Raw genomic sequence first — 6,282 nt, 5'->3', positions numbered from 1 at the left:
AGGAGCTATCACTGCAATGGCCAGCAGCTTCCTTATAATATTTTGCCAGTGGATATAGTAAATTGGAAGTACGAATGGCATATTTGTTTTCGGTTACTCTCATTTTGAGCTTCCTTTTTGTTAGATCAATGCGGCTGTTTACCAGCAAAAGAGGGATTGAAGAGGTTGTCATAATGAACCAGCTGCTCAAATAGTCTTTTCAACATAACAGTATGGTTATTTTTATATGTTACAAACATTCAAACAATCACTAAATAAAAGTTTAAAGCTGTTGCAGTCGGTGCGCACTGTTTTGATGCGGCCATGTTTTCTGACGTCATACAAAGAATATACAAACTAGTCCTTCCACTCGAGCCTTATCCCATTCCATCCGTCACTCATTCTAACCACGTCCGGTGCTGGGAAAGTGTAAGGGCTAGGTTTTTAGAACCTTCTATGCTTCTAATTAGGGCTGTCACGATTATGACATTTGGCTGACGATTAATTGTCAAACAAATAATTGCGATTATGATGATTAATTGTCTGTTTGAGGGCTATGGCGATTAATTGTCATATGTCTTAAGGCCCATGTGTGCTTCATACATCTTAAGAAGTCATTTTTACATATTTAACTTCAAACATACAGTATCAAATAATACAATAGGGATATAAGATTCCCTTTTAAGGCTTTAAAACTATATGAATGATATCAAAATATTTCTACATACTTAAATATGTCTCTTTGGTCAACTCTTTGGGCCTCAAAACGGTGCCGCGATATGTATGCTATGTAAAATCCCAGGCCGATTTCTCTTCCCAGTCCACCCCTGGTACGAGCGATCACAGAGTGCCTTTGAGTGAAAACACTGAGTGACGCTGACTCACTTCACGTCACCATCTGGCTCATATTACATGCAAAAATGGTCTTTTGCTGCCACCTGCTGGCTAAAGTATGTAATGTCACAAAATTAAATGTAAAGAGATGGCTGTTAACACATCTGCACTGCTCTTACACTTTAGTTTAGAATGGCACGAACACAAGCGGAGTGATACACAAAGTGAAGCATCTGAGTGATGATGGTGTGAGACCATCAGTACTCATGAAACATCTCTCGTCCAATCAGATTCGTGGACCGGATGTAATTGTTGTTTTAAAATTTACTTGTTCATTGAACTGTTGTATATAAGCAATATCACACTCGCAATAGTGCTATATAGCCCTAAATCTGCACTGCTGTGATTACCTATATGTGTTTATACAAAACTATATATATATATATAGTACTGTGCAAAAGTTTAAGGCAGTCTGAAAAATTTGGTATAGTGAGGATGTTTTCAAAAATAAAACCATGAATAATATTTCTTTATCAATTAACTTCATACAAAGTTCAGTAAACATAAAAAACTAAATCAGTATTTGGTGAAACCACCCTGTTGTGGGGGCCATACCATCTGTTGTAGGACTCCTATTGTATTTGCTAAAGGAATGTTTGGAAATCTAAAATTGATATTTTCTATTGACACTTAATCAAAAGATATGACTATATATATATATATATATATATATATATATATACTAAACTGGACGACCTCTGCGTCTTTTCCAAGCATCATTATGAGGAATGTCATTAAGCAGGAAAAAAAATGGTATGGGAATAGGTTATTAAACTTTTGTTATATTGCCAACACATACCACTCTTCATATGATTCAGCCTGTTTGGAATTTGCGTCTTCATCTGAGATACCTTATCAGTCATGTAATATCATTTCTGAAAAATGGCCTTTACGTAAATGAAATAAAGTTTGTGATTGTGAAGTAGTGATTAAACTTATGTGAATTTATCAAAAAAAAAAAAAAGAAAAAGTATGTAACTATATAACCAATAAGTTCATCTGTAGGCAAGAGAAGTTCCATAGAAGACAATTTTACAGTGCTTGCCTCTCAAGTCTACAGTATAGTGCTGACTCTGCCCCCTTGTGATTATTCAAGTACAGTACACTGTTAATCAGTAAATCCTTTTATTTTTTTCTGTTAGTGGTGCTCGCTAAGGCAAGCATCACTATTACTATTCCACCTCACATTCCGCTAAATGTGGTTAGGGGTTATTCAAAATCCCTCCTTATTTAGGAGTGGTGTGCATTTATTTTTTAAAGCAATAAGAGTGTCACCTGGTGGACAATAAAACAGGTGAAAAATCCCATAGATGTAAATTGGAGGGACCAGAGCCATATTTAGGCCAGACCAAAATATCATAGAAACTTGGGGGTGGGCTCATTTGACTTGGGCCAGTAAACTGTCTGTAGGTGTCTTTGTACTCAATCGCATGTGTTCCATGTTGACATTTGTGCTAAGTGGTAGAATTCGATTAAAATCAGACAGAATTCTAGATTAATTTAAAAGTATCTAGAAAATCTACATTTAACATTTATTGTCTGTAATAGACTAAAGTTGGCATACATTTAGCTTGGTTCTCTTTGGTTTTCAGGTTGAAGGTCCAGATGAAGGTGGGCCTACGTGTGTGTGTGTGTGTGAACACGAGATAAATATTTGTGGTTTCCTGGCACTCTACGTGGATGGCTTTGATTCTTGTATGACTAATAACCCCCGACTGGGTGTCCCTGCGGGCTACAGTGACAATAATGTTGGAGACTACTCAACAATTGTGCTCAGTGGTGTTATGTTCAATAACATCCATTCAGCTTCTAACAACTTCTGCTCATTGTTAAAGGAGAAAATGCATGTACAACCAGTATAATACATGAAAGGCTGCAGTGTAAAAGATTTACTGCCTGTTCGTGTGATAGACATGTATTTGTAAGCAATGTGACTGATAAGAAAATGTAGCCATTGGTTTAATGTGCAGTGCATCTTGAAGTGATCATAATGCATTTATTTATTTAAGTTTATTTTAATTGTCTGCTGTAGACATTTGTATTGTCTTGTCATTGTAATTAGAATTTGAAATCTGTTAAAAAAAACTTTTCATTTCCACTTTCTTTTGTAATCTTATTTTTATTTTATTTACTTATGCTAATATTACAGGTAAGTGAGAAAGTTGATCTCAGGGGTATTTGAAATGATACAGTTTATGTTACAATTTTTGTTACCTCAGTCTTCTTTAAATCATCTGTATTTTCCCAGGTTAAATGATCAATCTCCTTTTTTCATCCACTGTCTGAAGCAGACCATCATGCGAACTGCCTTAACACTCCCTTCCTTATAAAGTTTTATCACTTAGATCCCCTGGAGCATTGGTTATACATGAGGACTAAAAATGAGCATGAATTTCATTTTACTGTGAAAGAGATTTAGGGGACAGCTTCAAATAATGACCAGGCATAATTTAACATTTATTGGAAATGTTTGGAAAACACTTATTCAACAAGCCTGGAATGGAAATGAGCACCCTTTTATTCATTTGTTGCATTTTCCTGACTGCGTAGTTACTTTGCCCTTAAAGGGATTTTGGTAGTATTATTTCAACATCAATGTCTGAATTGTTTTTGTTATAAAAAAAAAAAAAAAAAAGAAATGATGGTACTTCCTTTTTCCTGAGATTGTTTTGAATTTGGTGCCAATTTGCAAGAGCATTTGCTCATCAACATTGAGACCAAGGGTTTTTTTGTTGTTGTTTTTTTTTTATTGATTTTCTTTTGACTACTTACAAACTTAACTAGATTTAAATGTTATAATTAACATTGTTTGGCAGAGACTAACACATAGAAACACTGGAAACTTGATTTATAATGGCACTGCTTCAAGCTTTTTACAGATTGATATGCTACATGAGTGAGACAAAGCCTTACAGTCTTACATGTCGTCAAGCGCACACAAGTCTCAAATAAAATGAACAAAAATATTCTGTACAATAAGAAGGCAAAGTGTCAATGTATAAATGTTTTTTAAGAATAAAACAGTTAATGGTTGTGGTTGAATGGGTTGTTTTTTTGCTGACATACCCTGCATAGGTAGATGTTGGGGGGGGGGGGGGCTTGTCATATATTTACATATATGCATTTGGCAGATGCTTTTATCCAAAGCAACTTACAGTGCCCTTATTACAGGGACAATCCCCCTGGAGCAACCTGGAGTTAAGTGCCTTGCTCAAGGACACAATGGTGGTGGCTGTGGGAATTGAACCAACAACCTTTTGCTTACCAGTTCAGTGCTTTAGTCCACTACACCACCACCACTCCTTGCATAGCAGTTGTTTTTGGACACTTTCCTGTGCAGGTTGTCCACACAAGGCCACTAGTTTCTGAGGGAGATCAAGAATGACTGGGGATTGAAGAAGCCAGCTCGCCAAACTGTATTTGGCAGTCCATGTTTCCAGTTCCTGTTGAAACAAGATTTTTGAATGCAGCAGAGCAAAATATTTTTACAGGAGTTCACTACATGATTTCAGTATAGTCCCTGTAGAAAGGAAAGCATAGGCCTGCTTGGTCCAAAAGTTAATTAATTCTGTATTGTATATTATTACAGCTTGCCTGCCGCTGGAAGGCTCACTGGTCATTTTTATTGTGATTCTAAATCACAGGTTTAATGGACTTGCAGTTTGGAGCTGACTTGGCGCATATAAATACATGGTAGGCCTTATGACTCCCAATATTATACTTCTACTTTTATTCAACTTGCTCAGCTACTTTTGCATAAATTGGATGTTTGACAACTCATTTGCTGTAGTCAGAAATGAAACAACACAAAGCAAAATGCACCTCTTAAATTCTGCTTTGGATCTTTAAAAAAGAAGTTTACATACAACTTGGCCACATTTAATTGTAGAAAAATGTCTCTGTCTCTTAGGTCAGTTAGGATCACTACTTTATTTTAAGAATGTGAAATATCAGAATAATAGTAGAGAGAATTATTTCTTTCAGCTTTTATTTCTTTCATCACTTTCCCAGTGGGTCAGAAGTTTACATACACTTTGTTAGTATTTGGTAGCATTGCCTTTAAATTGTTTAACTTGGGTCAAACGTTTTGAGAAGCCTTCCTCAAGCTTCTCACGATAAGTTGCTGGAATTTTGGCCCATTCCTCCAGACAGAGCTGGTGTAACTGAGTCAGGTCTGTAGGCCTCCTTGCTCGCACACGCTTTTTCAGACTCAGGTCAGGGCTTTGTGATGGCCACTCCAATACCTTGACTTTGTTGTCCTTAAGCCATGTTGCCACAACTTTGGAGGTATGCATGAGGTCATTGTCCATTTGGAAGACCCATTTGCAACCGAGCTTTAACTTCCTGGCTGATGTCTTGAGATGTTGCTTCAATATATCCACATAATTTTCCTTCTTCATGATGCCAACTATTTTGTGAAATGCACCAGTCCCTTCTGCAGTCCCAAAGCACCCCCACAACATGATGCTGCTACCCCAGTGCTTCATGGTTGGATGGTGTTCTTCGGCTTGCAAGCCTCACCCTTTTTCCTCCAAACATAATGATGGTAATTATGGCCAAACATTTCAATTTTTGTTTCATTGGACCAGAGGACATTCCTCCAAAAGATCTTTGTCATTGGTTAAAGTAAATCGGTTCAGAACGTCAAAAAAAAAAAAAAAAAATACATCTAAAATATCCTACATTTATTTCAATTTCAATTAAAAAGAGCCCTGGCGCTCCCTCATCCTCGTCGTTGTCCCCCGTCGTTGTCGCGCACACATATGCGGCATGCGCACACACAACCTTTTTACTCCAATGCCGAAAAGCAGTGCATCCTCCGTTGCTAGTTCTAACATGATGTTTTCAAATTAGCACCAAAGGCTTGAGCTGTATCAAAGTAAGATGCTGAATCTGTGGCGGAAGAAAGTAGTTGTTGTAGAAAGGAAGTTCCGCCTTACAGGTAAAAGAACCAGTCACCTTTTAGATACAGACATCGTCTGTCAATCAACTCGCCAATGCGCATAAGGTTTACAAGCAGGGAAAATTGCATGTTTTAGCGTAATATGATGTAAAGAAGCACAATTTATGATTCCAATATTATCTCATTTTATTGCTGAAATATGTCCTTTGATCATAATCTTGACCAACAGTTTTTGAAATTTTGGTCTTTCCCCATTAAAGTAGATAGGAGCTTCACTAGTTTGACTGGAAATAGTCTCCCGATAGCATTTCAAAGATGGCCGACAGTGGACTGACTTGCTAGAAAGACTTTGGTAATACGAGTGTTGTTCTACTGCATTTTGTAACATTCCCTCAACAGGTTCGTTCAAAAAGTTAAGTCGTTTAAAATCGAAACACCATTAAATTGTGCATATACAGTGCCTTGCAAAAGTATTCAGACCCCTGTCCCATTATCTCATATTACTG

At 37.0% G+C, this 6,282-nt stretch overlaps 1 protein-coding gene across 1 annotated transcript in view; it reads left to right on the top strand.

The window, feature by feature from the left end:
- Positions 1-3,906, top strand: part of LOC127423048 (CDP-diacylglycerol--glycerol-3-phosphate 3-phosphatidyltransferase, mitochondrial-like) — a 31,862-nt gene extending 27,956 nt beyond the window's left edge. The window contains exon 11 of the mRNA XM_051667050.1: positions 2,466-3,906. The gene's annotated coding sequence lies outside the window, so the exon portion shown is untranslated. The remainder of the gene's footprint in view (positions 1-2,465) is intronic.
- The last annotated feature ends 2,376 nt before the right edge of the window (positions 3,907-6,282 follow it).

The sequence above is a fragment of the Myxocyprinus asiaticus genome, chromosome 32 (assembly GCF_019703515.2).
Source record: "Myxocyprinus asiaticus isolate MX2 ecotype Aquarium Trade chromosome 32, UBuf_Myxa_2, whole genome shotgun sequence".
Classification (NCBI taxonomy): domain Eukaryota; kingdom Metazoa; phylum Chordata; class Actinopteri; order Cypriniformes; family Catostomidae; genus Myxocyprinus; species Myxocyprinus asiaticus.
Note: the sequence above shows the minus strand (reverse complement) of the source record. Positions and strands in the feature narration are given on the sequence as shown.